General features: G+C 38.5%; 1 long non-coding RNA gene across 1 annotated transcript; it reads right to left on the bottom strand.

Moving 5' to 3' along the window:
- Window positions 1-301: 301 nt before the first annotated feature.
- Window positions 302-18,025, bottom strand: LOC119502762. Its single transcript, XR_005210163.1, has 3 exons — window positions 17,559-18,025; window positions 956-1,124; window positions 302-796 (listed from the first exon to the last, which is right to left on the bottom strand). It is a non-coding gene; the product is annotated as an uncharacterized LOC119502762 (long non-coding RNA).
- Window positions 18,026-20,608: the final 2,583 nt, after the last annotated feature.

The raw sequence follows: 20,608 nt of genomic DNA on the forward strand, positions 1-20,608 counted from the left end.
GTCAGTGGGGCACGCTCACATGAACAAACATGCACTAAAAGCATGCACGGCCGGCCCAGTGATGTCAACAAAGCACGGAGAAACTCGGATTACAACACACACACACACACACACAGGGAGAGAGACTTCATTCTCTGCTCAGGTAGACATTACTCCACTATATGTTTACATAGCAAATAGTTACATAACAAACTAGTTAAAATGTTCATTTTTTTACAGTTAAGGTAAATTAACTAAAACATTCTTTGTGTTTACATCTTCTGAACTCTTCTGCTTATTATGAGCACGTCAACCTTTGACCTTTGCTGAACCAACTTTATTTTCATCACATGATTTGCAAAAAGAGGAGTTGCTCTAGGAACTGCACAGTGCCAGACCTCTCCGGCCCTTTAGATGTCCATGCCTTTCCAATGCATTTGAGACAAAGAAACAATCTTCTTAAATGTTCTTCTTATTAGCTGATTCCTGGTTCCCCTTCACAGATATAAGGCCTAGTGTGAGTATATCAAAAGCATGGAATCCACACACCAACTTAGTTTCCATTTTGAGCACATCAGTGACGTTCATTCCAATCACTGTCTTATCTCTTTTTAGATTTAGATGTATGGACAGAAATGCTGCCGCCTATTTGTTTGGCACATGTGGCCAGATATTACACATTGCCTATAGCCTAGTTAGAATAAATGTTGTCAATGTCTGTCATCTTTGTTTTTATTACAGAGTTATGATCCCATAGATGCTTTTGCAGTTAATTCGAGATGAAGGAACTCCTCAGTCAAGTTTTCTTTTCTTTTTTCTACAAAGAAAGGAGAACAAATTATTATTGACACCCTTAAACTGATATTGTAGGAGTGTAACATGCTTTAACATTTAAATTTGATATTTACATATAGTGACATTTATAAATTTCTCTGACAAAACAAGCTTCTTTTGGAGAGATTGTTGGATCACTTACCATATTAGAGTACACTCCCATTCCCAATCCCACGGCCAATCCCACTGCCACTGTCAGTGCCACTGTCAGAACTAATCCCGCAAGTAGTGCATACTGAAAACCAGCGGTGGATATATTGAGTGTGAATGTAATACCGGTACCCTCCGACCACGTTAAAGATGCACTTGCCCTAAAAAAGTAGTGAGAAAAAGTCAGCATTTACTCACTCAGTGCAGCACAACAATATTTAATTTAATTTATGCCATAATACTTATGTCACCCTCAGGATAAGTAGCAATAAATTTGGTAATCCTCTGACTTTTCATCTAACGGCAGGTTATACTTTTAATTTGTACTTTAGTGTACGACCAAATACCTGCAAAACTACTAACATTCATATCAGCCTCAACTGTACTTTGTGTTTTGTACTAATCAACAAAAGATAGCAGGCTAAGACACTGAGCATGGTAAGTTAATAATTAAACCTGCTAAACATCAGCATGTTAACAAATAACCACTGTGTGCATGTGCAGCCTCACAGAGCCGATAGCATGGCTTTAGACTTTAACACTCCTAATTCAGTTACAATGTCACCATGAAATGACCATAAACTGTATGGAAATAACATTAAATTAACACTAAGATTGTGTAACAATTATTAAATCAAAGCGTGTACCTCAGGAGAATATCGCTTTGTTTGTTTGAATATCCATTGTAAGATCTGTTTTATTGACAAGGTAATGAAGCTTAAAATAACTCTCCGTCTCTTTATCACTCAACCACCTACATACAAACAGAACCATATCACCTATGTAGTTGAAAGTAAAATTACTTACAGATCCAAAGTTATCATCGACATCTTATTTCTCAGAGAACAGCTTTATTGTTCAGTTTCAATGTGAAGTTTTGTGTTTGGTTCCAGCTTTATGTGTTTCAGCCCATCATGTGAGGTTGCCAGAAGGGGTGTGTTTCAGCACACTGCAGCAATTCAAAAACAATATTTGATTAGGCTATGTCTGTCCTGTCCCAGTTTTTAACAGTGGTGGAGATAGGGTGACCATGGTGTCTAACTTTACGAAAGACTGCACAGCATTTTTATCTGTTGTCCCATGTCCCACATATTGAGACAAAGTCCCACATTTTTATTGGCTCTAGGTTTCAAGGTCCTTTAAAATCTGGCTTTTATCCAATGGCTGTGAAGAAAGCAGGGAAGGCTGTCATCACGGTGCTGTGGGTCACATGTGGGTCACATGTGGGTCAAGTGCAGGTTGACATTTCACCGTCTTTGCTACGCTATGCCCAACGGAGAAAATTGCGAGTCACCGCGAAGTCACAAACTATGCAGATTTAGCCAGAATATGATGGAAACTACACTGAAAAAAGTGCAACAACTGTGTCATTCATTTAAAGTGCTTTTCATATTGGTCTAATTGAAAATCATGGTTTCCGGTTTAAACCTGTTTTGTTCAGTTTGCCTAAAAGCAAATAATACTCCCCCTGGAGTAAAGTAAAAGCTATAATTTTACTAAAATAGTATTTTCATTTCAAACTAGAGGTTTTTGAACAATGCTCCAAGCTTACAGTATGTGATTTTTGTGCCAGGGTGGAAAAACTCTGATGTGCAATTACTTTTCTTACTCATTCAAGATCAGCAAACATGTGAGCTTTCATTTCTTTGGTCTGTAAAATATTAATGTGTGCATTTTACTATTTACACAGCAAATGACACAGGGTGTGTCAGACAGAAGAGAACTCTGTCACCTGTAGTTGAAGTAAAATATACAGCCAAAGCCATCCTGGATATCTTCTCTCTTTCTTAACAGTAGTAATCCAGGAACACATTTAATATAAAGTTTTGTGTTTAGTTTCAGTTAACTGTTGTTTTTTTAAATGTTATAAAGTCATCAGACTGGTTTTTAGGTTGCATTTATATCATTCTGTTTAGTAAGCCCCCTGAAACTAGACGACCTTATACACAGGCCACAGTGTGACATCTGCTGCTAACTTCCTGAACAGAGACACAATCAGAGGTTGAGAGATAGTTGCATACTTTCAGTTTGCATAACTGTTGAGGTCAGAATTTAAATATCCTGTCACCAAGACAAACAACTTTTGCTTTTCCCCTCAGATGGTACTTTCCAAGAGGAGGTGGACGATGGGAGTGATGGAACTCATAGCAGACATTAAACCATAAAATATCTTCACATTCATTGCGACCAGCTGTGGTTTTATTGCTATATTATACTTGGGCTATGCATCTTCTATAGCAGGTCTATAGTACTCCATTAATAGTCCAACTGGAACATTATAGGGTTAAGGTGGTGTGTTTGTATATAGTGTTAATACTTAAAGTGCTTTCCTGTGTTGTTTGTAGTATCTGTTCAGAAGGTGCAGCAGTTTAACCCCAAAGCATCCCCTCACCAGCACATGCATTGTTCACATGCACGGACCAATAGTCTGTGGCTCGGCGCATGGTCTTCACATGATCAGAGAGTGCTGTGATTCCAATCACCTTCTGCGCTGATCACAAACCTCATCTGTCCTCCAACTCAGCTCAGCATCAGTGCTGAAACTTTTGGACTCTTTTCTCTTTATTTATTGATATGGTCCTTCCTGTGCGTCCATGAGAATGTGAGTATTTGTTATAGTTGTCTATTGTTCAGTATCTGCATCGCTATAATAATTATAAAGTCACATGTATTATGTTATAATGCTCCAATGCTCGTGTTTCTATAATAGTTTGAATGATAAGTTGTGTGTTTCTGTGTCAACAATCATTTAAGTGAGAGCAGCGCAGTGAACGGGCATACGCGGCCGTCATTAAGGGACCGTCGCACAATTCCCCATATCACCCTCTGTGTGCACTCTGCTCATTGTACTGCATGAGAGCCTGAGTCTGCTATTTGTTGACGTTCCCTTATAGTTAAGAAGGCTGTGTTCTCCTCCTTTTATTCCTGTTTAAACTGTTTAGCTTACATTGAATTTCATACAATACTGTTTGTTTATTATTACTACATGTTACTAATGCCTGCACATGTTTTCTACTTTATTTTCTGTATTTAGTAACCACTATTCACACAAGGATTTACAAACCATCTTCAATCAATAGTGGTAACTCAAAGAGAGTGTGTGTGACCTGGACTAATTGATACATCACCATCATCTACATGTTCTTACCGGACAACCTGTGGAGATTGTAAATGTCATTCATAGAACCATCATCTAAAGGTTCATTCCATCAGCATCACTAAGGTCACAAGTTTGGTATCCATTACACCAACGCCTATTTTACAGTATCGCTCTATAATATAGGCCTATTTTAGGATGTCTATAGCTCGGAATCAATAGCAGCCAGCCAGACAGGCAGGTATACATGCAGAGCTGAGATGTGTGAGCTCTTCATTCAGGTTTTATGATCAGTGTCATACATATTATACAGAGACTGTATTTGTACAGTAAATAAAAGTTGCTAGGAGATAGACTATTAGGTACGGGGGTCCTTCCTTAAGAAGGTTTTTGACTTAAAACTAGGCCTATGCCATTTTACATCATTTTGGACCATTATTATTACTAATTAAATGTTTTTTTTAAAATAATTTATTACAGCTTTCGTCTGAACATTTAATTCTTCTGGAAATGTTTGCCCTGTGAAATCATATTCTATAAATCAGAAGAGCAGATTAAAAAATTGTTTAAATAATATTTCATTAATTCTATTTGTTCACAAATAAAAAAAAAAAATGATGACGAACAGTTCACTAATTATTTTACAAAATGGACATGAACACTGTATTGATAAATTACAGCACCCTCGTCCTAATTGTCCTTTGAAAAACAGTGACTCAGAGGAGTGTCATCTGTGAGCATCAACTCAAGTTTGCATTTAGGCTAAAATGCATCAGTACCAGCTTCAGGTGTTCAAAATGTTTAAAATGCAGCCAGCAGTAAGGAATCTACCAATTATTAGTTAGAATAAATGTGAATGTCAACACAAAAATGTACATCAAAACCACAGACTGTATGTCATCTTTGTTTTTATGGCAGAGTTATTATTCCATGGTTACTTCTGCAGTTAGGTTTAGGGGAATGAACTCATTCCAGTCAGGTTTCGTTTTTGTTGTCCTACAAAAAGAAAAAAGAAAAGAAAAAAAGTTATTGACACTTGAAACTGATATTGTGGAAGTGTAACATGCTTTAACATTTAAATATAGTGCAGTTTGATTCATCAGATAAAACAAGCTTCTTTTGGAGAGATTGTTGAATCACTTACCAGGTACTCGTACACCAACACTCCTCCTACCACTGCCACTGCCACTAGTAAAATAAAAACTCCAACTACTATGAGGATCGCAGACAATCCCGTCGCTCCTATTAGAACGCCACTCGCCCCCACCGCAACACTCACAGTCCCCCTAAAAAGAAATGAGAAACAGTCAGCATCTATAGGCTCAGTGTAGCATGACAATATTTCATTTGATGTATGCTATGACATTGTACAGACATTATTCCTCTCAGGATGAATTGCAATAAGTTTGGTGTTTCTCTGACTTTTCATCTAATGCCAGGTCATACTTTTAATTTGTACTTTAGTGTACAACCAAATACCTGCAAAACTACTAACATTCACATCAGCCTCAACTGTACTTTGTGTTTTGTACCAATCAGCAAACTGCTTCTGTTTGTACAGCGGATGAAGATAGAATTGGCAAAAGGTCTCAACAACTTCTGCTATTTACTTGGTTTTATGTATTATACCATGTTCTTTTTCTTCATAGCCTAATCTCATTATTACTTGACACTTTGGCAATATTGTCCCTGTTAAATTCATGCTAATGAAGCATACTGAATTGAAAAAGCTGAATTGAATTGAGAAAAAGAGACGGAGATGCAACTTTGACATTTGACTGGCTGATAACACGTTTTGGGGGGTAAACTAAACTAAACTTCCTGAAACTGCAGCTTCCTCTATTGCATCAGCATGTTAAGCAAAGAACACTGTGGCTGTATCCGAAACCGCATACCATACTAGTAGTACGTACTGATTTCGCCAAAATGTAGTATGTAGTATGTAATATGTAGTATGCGAACAAAAACAAAATCTGCGGTATGGCAAAAATACCCTAATGTCATACTGATTTGGAAAAAAATCCAATATCATCCCCCTGCAGAGCCACTCCCAAACACGCAGTTGTAAACAACCGTAGTTACGCTCACAGACCGGCTACAGAGCAGCAGAGAGGCGAGGGAAAGAGCTGCCTCTGATGGGGCAGAGAGATACCTGCTGAGACAACACGACCCTTTTTAATGTTACTCTAATATCTGTAGGGATACCATTCCACTGTTTTGTTTCTGTATCTGAAAAAGCAGTTGGGAGTAACGTACATTTTTGTCGAGCAATGTTTTATATTTCCCGTCTCCCTTCGTTGATGATCCTGTTTGTCTGACTTCACTATGAGCTGTTTAAATAAATAGTTTAAAGCCGCAGTCTCGTATAAAGTAAACAAACATAACATAAACAACAAAATCGAAGTTTTTCGATAATATTGTAATAATGGTACGAATTCACAGAGACGACAGCATGGCTGTAAACTCAGAGACTGCTAATACAGTTACAATGACACCATGAAAAAACATTAAATTACAACACTAAAATTGTGTAACAATTATTAAATCAAAGCTTTTTCCTCATGAGAATATCACTTTGTTTGTTCAAATATACAATATAAGCATTATTTTATTGGCAAAGTAATGATGCTTAAAATTAAACTCTCTCCGTCTTTCACCACCTGCGTACAAACAGAAGCATATCACCTATATAGTTGAAGGTAAGATTACTTACGCAAACATCCTCGACATCTTATTTCTCTCTTCTTGGGTCGTATTCTGCAGCTACGGCTCTATCGTTCAGATTCAGTTTGAAGTATTGTGTTTGGTTTTCTGTGTTTCAGCCCTTCTTGTGAGGCTGCGACGGGGTGTATCTGCTATTTTACAGATTTGATCAGTGCTGGAGCAAGTACCATCCTGTCACCAAGACAAAAAAATGTTGCTCTTCCCCTCAGATGGTACTTTCCAAGAGGAGGTAGACGATGGGAGTGGTGGAACTCATAGCAGACATTAATCCATAAAATATCTTCACATTCAATAAGATGTATTCTACTGTAATCAGGGCTTGAAGTGGAAAAAAATAAGTAGCGGTACTCCCCTTATTCACATGTTGCTGTATGTATCGGCCGGTATCAGCAATCTCTTGCGACTTATTCCTATTTATTCATTATTTCTTTAAACATGTTATACTGTGTCAGTCATAACCAGCTGTGGTTTTATTTCTATATTATACTTGGGCTATGCATCTTCAATAGCAGGTCTATAATACTCCATTAATATTCCAACTGGAACATTATAGGGTTAAGGTGGTGTGGTGGCAGTTTCTGTTAAAACAAGACACAAACCAACGTAACAACTTGTCTTTCAGTGAATTTAATAAAAAGGCATACATTAATAACTAAAGCATCTGCAGATGGACTCACGAGCACAGCCACCTCTTGTGGACTGTGGCAAGTGAGCCCCGAATACAACAAGTAGTCAGTATTTATACATTTAAAGCATAACACGAAGATAAGTGCAAAGAAGAAAGGAAGAGAAGGATAGAAAGTATATCAATGCGTCAGCACACAGCAGACAACAGAGCATAACAAGACATAACAAGTATTTCAGCAATCTGTTGTTTGCAGTTACAGAGAACTAAAATGTCAGGTCACTGTCCTATGGTGACGAAGTTGAACATGTGAGGCCCTGAGATTATCTAAAGGTACAGTGTTAAACTGCAGATATGAAAATTGCCATTACATTCCTCCCTTTGAGCATTCTATGCTCACTTAATTAATTAACATATCTGATTACTACTAGCACCGTTGTAATACACAAAATCAAAGTGTGAAGATACTATGTGATTTTGATTTAAGTATATGAGAAAGAAGGAAATAAACTATCTCAGACAATATCATCATATTGGGTGGCGTCCACCCTGGAGGTGGAAAAAGGTCAGGAATGCCTTTCTCCAGCTGTGGTGTATGTACATATTGTCCAACAGTAGATTTGATCAAAGAGGCAATCATAGCTTTAGCACAAGGAAAAATGCATAATCAATTTAACAAGTCTGATGTACTCTTTAACACATATAAGATAATAAAAAATAACAAAGGCATAGGAATAAAAATAAAAATGAAAAATAAAAAAAAGATAAAAAGATGGCCATGTATTTTCTCCAGGTTTGGTCAGTTTGTCGGAGAAGTTGTGCAACAGGTCTCTGTCGTCCCCCATGCTCCTGCATTAGTATTATGTCATGTACCCACCCCGGTCGTCAAAAGTCTGTGTCAATGGTCTGGTGCAGTCTGTTAGGTCCAATGTTGGAGGAGATTTAGAGCTAGCCTCAAATCAACAAAAGCGTTTTCTTCTAGGTGTCCAGACAATCTTATATTATTGTGTAAGGGCAAAATTTGTCAGTTTCCGACAGCAGAGAATCAGAGACCCTGTGAAAATCAACTTTGGGGTCCGCTGTTTACTCCCAACCTGTAGCATCATTACACCTTTTAGTCTAAGGTCCCAATTCTTGCCACCTTTCATCCTTCGATTTGACCAATGAGACGTTGGGATCAGAGTGTGGTATCTGAAATAGAGACTGAAAAAGTGTGTCAGGCAGAGTCACTGAAACAGCCAGTCAAGATTGAGTTTGCCCTTATCAAGGCCCTCTCTGTACCATTTGTTTTCAAACTCACTGTCTACTCCAAAAGAGATAAGCGAGGTGCATTGCAAGTCATGTTTTCTCATAATATCTGTGTGTGGCTGTGGAGAGAGCTATAGCTTGGTTTATGAGAGTGTCATTAACAGAGTTAAGTGCAGTGTTTGGGATTTTCCATTGGTAGGCATATAACAGGTCCTCTTTACTATATTTGAAAAAAGATGTTGTTTGCTAATTCTGGTTACAACTATGCCCTGTGGTGTAGATATCAAAACTATCCCCAGTAAAACAATAAAATCTCTCCCCATCAGGTTAATCGAACAGTGTTTTGATAACAGAAAAGAGTGTTTGAAATCCCCCTCAATGTTATCCCAGCATGGTAGTGGAACTGTGTATCTTTTTACCACAGATGATGTCTTCTTTGACATCTGTTTATACTTAGCATATAGTTCAATAGCTTTCTCTTTACCAGTTTCCTGTACAGATTCAAGATATTCAATTGCTTGTGAAATCATGAGTTGTGTGTCTGTGTTCTTACGTGTCTGATGTGCAGATAGGTCACTGTTTCCCGTCTTCGTGTCAAAGCTAGATGAATCCTTCACTGTCCTCGACCCCTCCGCTAGTCAATCAGCCTGTGTGTCCTGGTTCTCAGGGCAATTCCTTGCCCAGTGTCCTGTCTTTCCACATCTGAAGCAGGCGTCGGATCTCCCCCTGCCTCCACCACTTCTGCCATGGCGCGATTCTCGACAGCCTCAAGGTTTCCGCATTCCCAAGTGATGCAATTGCGTTTTATCATCTCACTGATCTCTGGTCTCATTGATGAAGCGGTCCCGAAGATGAGCTTCCCAGGGATCGACCTCATTGTTTCCCCTCATGGCAGCTGGTCGTAGGAGGCCACTGTGTGTTGTGAACCTCTGTGAGTCTGATAAGGTGCGCAGACACAGTCTCAAAAGTCAGCATTTACTCACTCAGTGCAGCACAACAATATTTAATTTAATTTATGCCATGATACTTATGTCACCCTCAGGATAAGTAGCAATAAATTTGGTAATCCTCTGACTTTTCATCTAACGGCAGGTTATACTTTTAATTTGTACTTTAGTGTACGACCAAATACCTGCAAAACTACTATTAACATTCATATCAGCCTCAATTGTACTTTGTGTTTTGTACTAATCAACAAAAGATAGCAGGCTAAGACACTGAGCATGGTAAGTTAATAATTAAACCTGCTAAACATCAGCATGTTAAAAAAGAACCACTGTGTCCATGTGCATTCTCACAGAGCCGATAGCATGGCTTTAGACTTTAACACTGCTAATTCAGTTACAATGTCACCATGAAATGACCATAAACTGTATGGAAATAACATTAAATTAACACTAAGATTGTGTAACAATTATTAAATCAAAGCGTGTACCTCAGGAGAATATCGCTTTGTTTGTTTGAATATCCAATGTAAGATCTGTTTTATTGACAAGGTAATGAAGCTTAAAATAACTCTCCGTCTCTTTATCACTCAACCACCGACATACAAACAGAACCATATCACCTAGTTGAAAGTAAAATTACTTACAGATTCAAAGTTATCATCGACATCTTATTTCTCAGAGAACAGCTTTATTGTTCAGTTTCAATGTGGAGTTTTGTGTTTGGTTCCAGCTTTATGTGTTTCAGCCCATCATGTGAGGTTGCCAGAAGGGGTGTGTTTCAGCACACTACAGCAATTCAAAAACAATATTTGATTAGGCTATGTCTGTCCTGTCCCAGTTTTTAACAGTGGTGGAGATAGGGTGACCATGGTGTCCACCTTTACGAAAGACTGCACAGCATTTTTATCCGTTGTCCCATGTCCCACATATTGAGACGGAGTCCCACATTTTTATTGGCTCTAGGTTTCAAGGTCCTTTAATATCTGGCTTTTATCCAATGGCTGTGAAGAAAGCAGGGAAGGCTGTCATCACGGTGCTGTGGGTCACATGTGGGTCACATGTGGGTCAAGTGCAGGTTGACATTTCACCGTCTTTGCTACGCTATGCCCCACAGAGAAAATTGCGAGTCACCGCGAAGTCACAAACTATGCAGATTTAGCCGGAATATGATGGAAACTACACTGAAAAAAGTGCAACAACTGTGTCATTCATTTAAAGTGCTTTTCATATTGGTCTAATTGAAAATCATGGTTTCCGGTTTAAACCTGTTTTGTTCAGTTTGCCTAAAAGCAAATAATACTCCCCCTGGAGTAAAGTAAAAGCTATAATTTTACTAAAATAGTATTTTCATTTCAAACTAGAGGTTTTTGAACAATGCTCCAAGCTTACAGTATGTGATTTTTGTGCCAGGGTGGAAAAACTCTGATGTGCAATTACTTTTCTTACTCATTCAAGATCAGCAAACATGTGAGCTTTCATTTCTTTGGTCTGTAAAATATTAATGTGTGCATTTTACTATTTACACAGCAAATGACACAGGGTGTGTCAGACAGAAGAGAACTCTGTCACCTGTAGTTGAAGTAAAATATACAGCCAAAGCCATCCTGGATATCTTCTCTCTTTCTTAACAGTAGTAATCCAGGAACACATTTAATATAAAGTTTTGTGTTTAGTTTCAGTTAACTGTTGTTTTTTTAAATGTTATAAAGTCATCAGACTGGTTTTTAGGTTGCATTTATATCATTCTGTTTAGTAAGCCCCCTGAAACTAGACGACCTTATACACAGGCCACAGTGTGACATCTGCTGCTAACTTCCTGAACAGAGACACAATCAGAGGTTGAGAGGTAGTTGCATACGTTCAGTTTGCATAACTGTTGAGGTCAGAATTTAAATATCCTGTCACCAAGACAAACAACTTTTGCTTTTCCCCTCAGATGGTACTTTCCAAGAGGAGGTGGACGATGGGAGTGGTGGAACTCATAGCAGACATTAAACCATAAAATATCTTCACATTCATTGCGACCAGCTGTGGTTTTATTGCTATATTATACATGGGCTATGCATCTTCTATAGCAGGTCTATAGTACTCCATTAATAGTCCAACTGGAACATTATAGGGTTAAGGTGGTGTGTTTGTATATAGTGTTAATACTTAAAGTGCTTTCCTGTGTTGTTTGTAGTATCTGTTCAGAAGGTGCAGCAGTTTAACCCCAAAGCATCCCCTCACCAGCACATGCATTGTTCACATGCAGGGACCAATAGTCTGTGGCTCGGCGCATGGTCTTCACATGATCAGAGAGTGCTGTGATTCCAATCACCTTCTGCGCTGATCACAAACCTCATCTGTCCTCCAACTCAGCTCAGCATCAGTGCTGGAACTTTTGGACTCTTTTCTCTTTATTTATTGATATGGTCTTTCCTGTGCGTCCATGAGAAAGTGAGTATTTGTTATAGTTGTCTATTGTTCAGTATCTGCATCGCTATAATAATTCTAAAGTCACATGTATTATGTTATAATGCTCCAATGCTCGTGTTTCTATAATAGTTTGAATGATAAGTTGTGTGTTTCTGTGTCAACAATCATTTAAGTGAGAGCAGCGCAGTGAACGGGCATACGCGGCCGTCATTAAGGGATATCACCCTCTGTGTGCACTCTGCTCATTGCACTGCATGAGAGCCTGAGTCTGCTATTTGTTGATGTTCCCTTATAGTTAAGAAGGCTGTGTTCTCCTCCTTTTATTCCTGTTTAAACTGTTTAGCTTACATTGAATTTCATACAATACTGTTTGTTTATTATTACTACATGTTACTAATGCCTGCACATGTTTTCTACTTTATTTTCTGTATTTAGTAACCACTATTCACACAAGGATTTACAAACCATCTTCAATCAATAGTGGTAACTCAAAGAGAGTGTGTGTGACCTGGACTAATTGATACATCACCATCATCTACATGTTCTTACCGGACAACCTGTGGAGATTGTAAATGTCATTCATAGAACCATCATCTAAGGGTTCATTCCATCAGCATCACTAAGGTCACAAGTTTGGTATCCATTACACCAACGCCTATTTTACAGTATCGCTCTATAATATAGGCCTATTTTAGGATGTCTATAGCTCGAAATCAACAGCAGCCAGTCAGACAGGCAGGTATACATGCAGAGCTGAGATGTGTGAGCTCTTCATTCAGGTTTTATGATCAGTGTCATACATATTATACAGAGACTGTATTTAGGTATGGGGGTCCTTCCTTAAGAAGGTTTTTGACTTAAAACTAGGCCTATGCCATTTTACATCATTTTGGACCATTATTATTATTAATTAAATGTTTTTTTTAAATAATTTATCACAGCTTTCGTCTGAACATTTAATTCTTCTGGAAATGTTTGCCCTGTAAAATCATATTCTATAAATCAGAAGAGCAGATTCAAAAATTGTTTAAATAATATTTCATTAATTCTATTTGTTCACAAATAAAAAAAAAACGTATGACGAACAGTTCACTAATTATTTTACAAAATGGACATGAACACTGTATTGATAAATTACAGCACCCTCGTTCTAAAATATCCTTTGAAAAACAGTGACTCAGAGGAGTGTCATCTGTGAGCACCAACTCAAGTTTGCATTTAGGCTAAAATGCATCAGTACCAGCTTCAGGTATGTGTTCAAAACGTTTGAAATGCAGCCAGCAGTAAGGAATCTACCAATTATTAGTTAGAACAAATGTGAATGTCAACACAAAAATGTACATCAAAACCACAGACTGTATGTCATCTTTGTTTTTATTGCAGAGTTATTATTCCATCGATACTTCTGCAGTTGGGTTTAGAGAAATGAACTCATTCCCGTCGGGTTTCGTTTTTGTTCTACAAAAAGAAAAAAGAAAAGAAAAAAGTTATTGACACTTGAAACTGATATTGTGGAAGTGTAACATGCTTTAACATTTAAATATAGTGCAGTTTGATTCATCAGATAAAACAAGCTTCTTTTGGAGAGATTGTTGAATCACTTACCAGGTGCTTGTACACCAACACTCCTCCTGTCACTGCCACTATCACAATTGCAGCTACAATTGCCACAACTGCCCCGAGGCTCACAGTCACACCCGTCGCTACGATTTTAGTGCTACCCACCGTAACAGTCACAGATTCCCTAAAAATAAATGAGAAACAGTCAGCATCTATAGGCTCAGTGCAGCAGGATCAATATTTCATTTGATTTATGCTATGACATTGTACAGACATTATTCCTCTCAGGATGAATTGCAATAAGTTTGGTGAATCTCTGACTTTTCATCTAATGCCAGGTCATACTTTTAATTTGTACTTTAGTGTACAACCAAATACCTGCAAAACTACTAACATTCACATCAGCCTCAACTGTACTTTGTGTTTTGTACCAATCAGCAAACTGCTTCCGTTTGTACAGCGGAAGAAGATAGAACCGCCAAAAGGTCTCAACGACTTCTGCTATTTACTTGGTTTTACGCATTATACCATGTTCTTTTTCTTCATAGCCTAATCTCATTATTACTTGACACTTTGGCAATATTGTCCCTGTTACATTCATGCTAATAAAGAAGACTGAATTGAAAACGCTGAATTGAATTGAGGAAAAGAGACAGAGATATGCAAATTTGACATTTGACTGGCTGATAACACGTTTTGTGGGGTTAAATTAAACTAAACTTCAGAGCCGGCCCTGACGATAAGCAAACTAAGCGGCTGCTTAGGGCCCCCGCGGTTACCAGAGGACCCCCAAGGGTGCTTGAAATGTCCCACAAGAGAGCTTATAAAAGAGCCGGTCGGCCCTATGCCCTCACCAAGCAAGGCCCGCAAATTACACTAGGCCCCGCCTCCCCCATCTCAAAACGGGTGTCAATGTTTACAACTTCAGTGAGAGCATGTAGCGGAGCTATCCTTCTGGTCATGGTAAGAGAAAAAAAACACCATGAGAGTAAATTGAGCAGTCTATGCTCGCGACACAGTGCAGTTTGAGCTCATGTTTAAGCCGAGCTCTCCACAGCGAGCAGCGCCCGAAGTTGAGCTTTGCTCGATGCAGTGAAAAGCCGTCGTGATGCGGCGCCAGCCATTAGAAATAACGTGTTTCAGAGCGCAGTGGTGCCGTTGTCACGTCGTGTCTGAAAGGACCTTCAGTTGGTGAGAGAAGCCCGTTCCTTGCATTCATCCTCAGCTGGTCTTAACATAAAATGTTGTTGCAATGTACTTATTATTTTGTTAATTTCACTATTTTTAAGTCACCAGAATGCAGGAAACAAAGTCTCTGAAACTCAAGTTTTTCTGGGGGAGGACCCAAAGACCCCCTGCTTTGGTTTTGAAAGTCTCCCTTTTTTTAAGGTCACAAGGTTGGCAAGTATGGGCACTCCTTACAGGCACACATCATTTTAAAACAAGACGATGATTATCTAATCTCTCAGTCAAGGTTTAGTTACAACTCTGGACTAATGCAAGATGGAAAGCAATAGATTGAAATTGACTATTGATTAAATATTGAATTTAAAATGCTGATTAGCTAGGCATACTGGGCAATATGGATGCACATCTAAATAATAACCATCAAGTATTCAGTCAAGCCATAGTATAAATAGTATTTCATATTTGAAAATGTATAAAAGGAAATCTGGGGGAGCCAGTTTAAATGTGCCGGATGCAGCTGATAAAATTAATAATAGTGTTGTTATCTATTATTTACAGGTGCTTCAGTTTGTCAGGAGATGCTGGATCATCAGCCTGTACAGGCGCAGACTTTGCACAATAGTATTATTTATTTGTAATAAATGTATGTTGTTCACCATATGGTTGCCTTGTGCATCATATCTTTTTGGTTGTGTTATATCCTTTCTAGATTCAGACATCTTACACATGAAGATAAGTGAGGTTTTGCCCTGCCCCTTTCCAATGAGAACATAACACTAAAATACGCATCAAACTTAGATCAAGGGTTAGGAGGAAATAGACAAAAACTGTGTTTACTGTAGTCTATCTAAAGAGAGCGAGACTGCTAATAGGTCTCACTTTAGTCATTACATGTTTATTTGTACATTATGTGTGCTTAAACTAAAAGTTACAATACACAAGTTGGTTCAGTGCCATGTGAAGTGGCAACACATTACAATTAGGGGTGCCCCCAAAACCAAATCCTGTTTAGGGCCCCCAAAGGTCTAGGGCCGGCTCTGCTAAACTTACAAAAAACATTAAGATAATTTAAACTTAATTAAAATGGTAAAACAATGTGCATTAATCAAGCATTTACACTGAAGACAGTAAGCTTCACAGAAAACTATAGATCCTAGACATGTGATCCTGAAACTGTGGCTGTATCCAAAACCGCATACTATACTAGTAGTACGTACTGATTCAGCCAAAATGTAGTATGTAGTATGTAATATGCAGTATGCGAACAGAAGCAAAATCTACAGTATGGCAGAAATACCCTAATGTCATACTGATTTGGAAAAAATCCAATGTCATCCCCCTGCAGAGCCACTCCCAAACACACAGTTGTAAACAACTGTAGTTACGCTCACAGGCTACAGAGCAGCAGAGAGGTGAGGGAAAGAGCTGCCTCTGATGGGGCAGAGAGATACTTGCTGAGACAACACGACCCTTTTTAATATCACTCTAATATCTGTATGGATACCATTCCACTGTTTTGTTTCTGTATCTGAAAAAGCAGTTTATTTCCCGTCTCCCCTCGGAGCTGGTTTAAAGGCTAAAGCCTCGTCTAGCATACTGCAAAATACATCGCTTTAACCGTCGCATACGGCATACTACTGAAGAACGCAGTATGCAGTATACAGTACATACTGCGTTCATCAGTAGCATGTACAGTAGTAGGCGGTTTCGAATACAGCCTGTGTCAATGTGCAGCCTCACAGAGACGACAGCATGGCTGTAAACTCAGAGACTGATAATACAGTTACAATGACACCATGAAAAAACATTAAATTACAACACTAAAATTGTGAAACAATTATTAAATTAAAGCTTTTTCCTCATTATCACAATATCACTTTGTGTGTTCAAATATCCAATATAAGCATTATTTTATTGGCAAGGTAATGATGCTTAAAATTAAACTCTGTGTCTGTCACCACCTACGTACGAACAGAAGCATATCACCTATACAGTTGAAGGTAAGATTACTTACGCAAACATCCTCGATATCTTATTTCTCTCTTCTTGGTCGTATTCTACAGCTACAGCTCTGTCGTTCAGATTCAGTGTGAAGTTCAGAGCCGCAGAGTCACTCACAGACACAGTTGTAGACGTACGCATGCGCCTGTAGCAGCTGCTGAATGGATGCTGGAAGGACACCACTCAGATGAGGAATCAGGATCTGCACCTTTATTTTCTATAAGGAGCAGCACAGGGCACAGTCAACACACACACACACACACACACACACACAGTGGCAGGCTCTTTCTCAGTCCTAAAAAGAGTGCAAACTGCAGCTTCCTCTTTTGCATCAGCATGTTAAGCAAAGAACACTGTGGCTGTATCCGAAATCGCATACTATACTAGTAGTACGTACTGATTCGGCCAAAATGTAGTATGTAGTATGTAATATGTAGTATGCGAACAAAAGCAAAATCTACAGTATGGCAAAAATACCCTAATGTCATACTGATTTGGAAAAAATCCAATGTCATCCCCCTGCAGAGCCACTCCCAAACACGCAGTTGTAACCGTAGTTACCGTAGTTACGCTCACAGACTACAGAGCAGCAGAAAGGCGAGGGAAAGAGCTGCCTCTGATGGGGCAGAGAGATACCTGCTGAGACAACATGACCCTTTTTAATGTTACTCTAATATCTGTAGGGATACCATTCCACTGTTTTGTTTCTGTAACTGAAAAAGCAGTTTGAGTAACGTACATTTTTGTCGAGCAATGTTTTATATAAAACGAAAGTAAAATTACTTACAGATTCAAAGTCATCCTCGACATCTTATTTCTCAGAGAACAGCTTTATTGTTCAGTTTCAAGTTATGTGTTTGGTTCCAGTTTTATGTGTTTCAGCCCATCATGTGAGGTTGCCAGAAGGGGGGTGTTTCAGCACACTGCAGCAATTCAAAAACAATATTTGATTAGGCTACGTCTGTCCTGTCCCAGTTTTTAACAGTGGTGGAGATAGGGTGACCATGGTGTCCAACTTTACGAAAGACTGCACAGCATTTTCATCTGTTGTCCCACGTCCCACATATTGAGACGAAGTCCCACATTTTCATTGGCTCTAGGTTTCAAGTCAAATTTAAGTCTTCTTTAAAGTCTGGCTTTTATCCAATGGCTGTGAAGAAAGCAGGGAAGGCTGTCATCACGGTGCTGTGGGTCACATGTGGGTCACATGTGGGTCAAGTGCAGGTTGACATTTCACCGTCTTTGCTACGCTATGCCCAACGGAGAAAATTGCGAGTCACAGTGAAGTCACAAACTATGCAGATTTAGCCGGAATATGATGGAAACTACCACAAAGAAAAGGAAATGTAGCTACAACAAAGACTGTGAACTTTAAAGTATTAATAAGCCGGTGGAAGGTGATTCTCAGACTTTTTTGTGAAATTTGCCAGTTATTTTTCAATTTCACACAGTAGGAATACGACATGAAGCAACACAGTTCATGTGAGTCTCACAAGAAACATGCGGCTCAAAAAGAGACGTCCCGATCAATGGATGCATTCGGGCAAAGCATAGAGATGGATGTTACGAGGTAAGGGGCAGAATAGAAATGTTAATTATTTAAGTGAGATAGACATTATATCAAAATTGTAGACTACCTCTCAGTTTTGGTGTCGTGTCCCGCATTGTCCCACACAAACATACCAGCAATACCACAGTTGAAATACTCAATACATTTACAATACAATTTGTTCTGTACAATATACATATTTATTTTGATGTATTTAAAGTTATATTTCTTGAACAATGCTCCAAGCTTACAGTATGTGATTTTTGTGCCATGGTGGAAAAACTCTGATGTGCAATGACTTTTCTTACTCATTCAAGATCAGTAAACATGTGAGCTTTCATTTCTTTGGTCTGTAAAATATTATTGTGTGCATTTTACTATTGTAATGTCAATTTTCATATCTGCAGTTTAACACTGTACCTTTAGACAATCTCAGGGCCTCACATGTTCAACTTTGTCACCATAGGACAGTGACCTGACATTTTAGTTCTCTGTAACTGCAAACAACAGATTGCTGAAATACTTGTTATGTCTTGTGATGCTCTGTTGTCTGCTGTGTGCTGACGCAGTGATACACTTTCTATCCTTCTCTTCCTTTCTTCTTTGCACTTATCTTCATGTTATGCTTTAAATGTATAAATACTGACTACTCTTTGTATTCGGGGCTCACTTGCCACAGTCCACAACAGGTGGCTGTGCTTGTGAGTCCATCTGCAGTCCATCTTCAGATGCTTTAGTTATTAATGTATGCCTTTTTATTAAATTCACTGAAAGACAAGTTGTTACGTTGGTTTGTGTCTTGTTTTAACAGAAACTGCCACCACACTATTTACACAGCAAATGACACAGGGTGTGTCAGACAGAAGAGAACTCTGTCACCTGTAGTTGAAGTAAAAGATACAGCCAAAGCTAGCCTGAATATCTTCTCTCTTTCTTAACAGTAGTAATCCGGGAACACATTTAATGTGAAGTTTTGTTTTTAGTTTCAGCTAACTGTTGTTTTTTATTGTGTTTTTTTAAATGTTATAAAGTCATCAGACTTGTTTTTGGGTTGCATTTATATCATTCTGTTTAGTAAGCCCCCTGAAACTAGACTACATTATACACAGGCCACAGTGTGTCCTCTGCTGCTAACTTCCTGAACAGAGACACAATCAGAGGTTGAGAGGTAGTTGCATACGTTCAGTTTGCATAACTGTTGAGGTCAGGATTTAAAGATCCGGTCACCAAGACAAACAACTTTTGCTCTTCAGAGCTGCCTCTGATGGGGCAGAGAGATACCTGCTGAGACAACACAACCCTTTTTAATGTTACTCTAATATCTGTAGGGATACCATTCCACTGTTTTGTTTCTGTAACTGAAAAAGCAGTTTGAGTAACGTACATTTTTGTCGAGCAATGTTTTATATTTCCCGTCTCCCCTCGTTGATGATCCTGTTTGTCTGACTTCACTATGAGCTGTTTAAATACATTGTTTGAACCTGCAGTATATTATAAAGTAAACAAACATAACATAAACAACAAAATCAAAGATAATATTGTAATAGTGGTACGAATTCACAGAGACGACAGCATGGCTGTAAACTCAGAGACTGCTAATACAGTTACAATGACACCATGAAAAAACATTAAATTACAACACTAAAATTGTGTAACAATTATTAAATCAAAGCTTTTTCCTCATGAGAATATCACTTTGTTTGTTCAAATATACAATATAAGCATTATTTTATTGGCAAAGTAATGATGCTTAAAATTAAACTCTCTCTGTCTTTCACCACCTATACGTACAAACAGAAGCATATCACCTATATAGTTGAAGGTAAGATTACTTACTCAATCATCCTCGATATCTTATTTTTCTCTTTTTGGGTCGTATTCTGCAGCTACAGCTCTATCGTTCAGATTCAGTGTGAAGTTTTGTGTTTGGTTTCAGTGTTCTGTGTTTCAGCCCTTCTTGTGAGGCTGCGACAGGGTGTGTCTGCTATTTTACAGATTTTAACAATGGTGGAGGAGGTACCATCCTGTCACCTAGACAAAAAACTGTTGCTCTTCCCCTCAGATGGTACTTTCCAAGAGGAGGTGGACGATGGGAGTGGGGGAACTCATAGCAGACATTAATCCATAAAATATCTTCACATTCAATAAGATGTATTCTACTGTAATCAGTGATTGAAGTGGAAAAAAATAAGTAGCGGTACTCCCCTTATTCACATGTTGCTGTGTGTATCGGCCGGTATCAACAATCTCTTGCGACTTATTCCTATTTATTCATTATTTCTTTAAAC

The sequence above is a fragment of the Sebastes umbrosus genome, chromosome 15, assembly GCF_015220745.1.
Source record: "Sebastes umbrosus isolate fSebUmb1 chromosome 15, fSebUmb1.pri, whole genome shotgun sequence".
Classification (NCBI taxonomy): Eukaryota; Metazoa; Chordata; class Actinopteri; order Perciformes; family Sebastidae; genus Sebastes; species Sebastes umbrosus.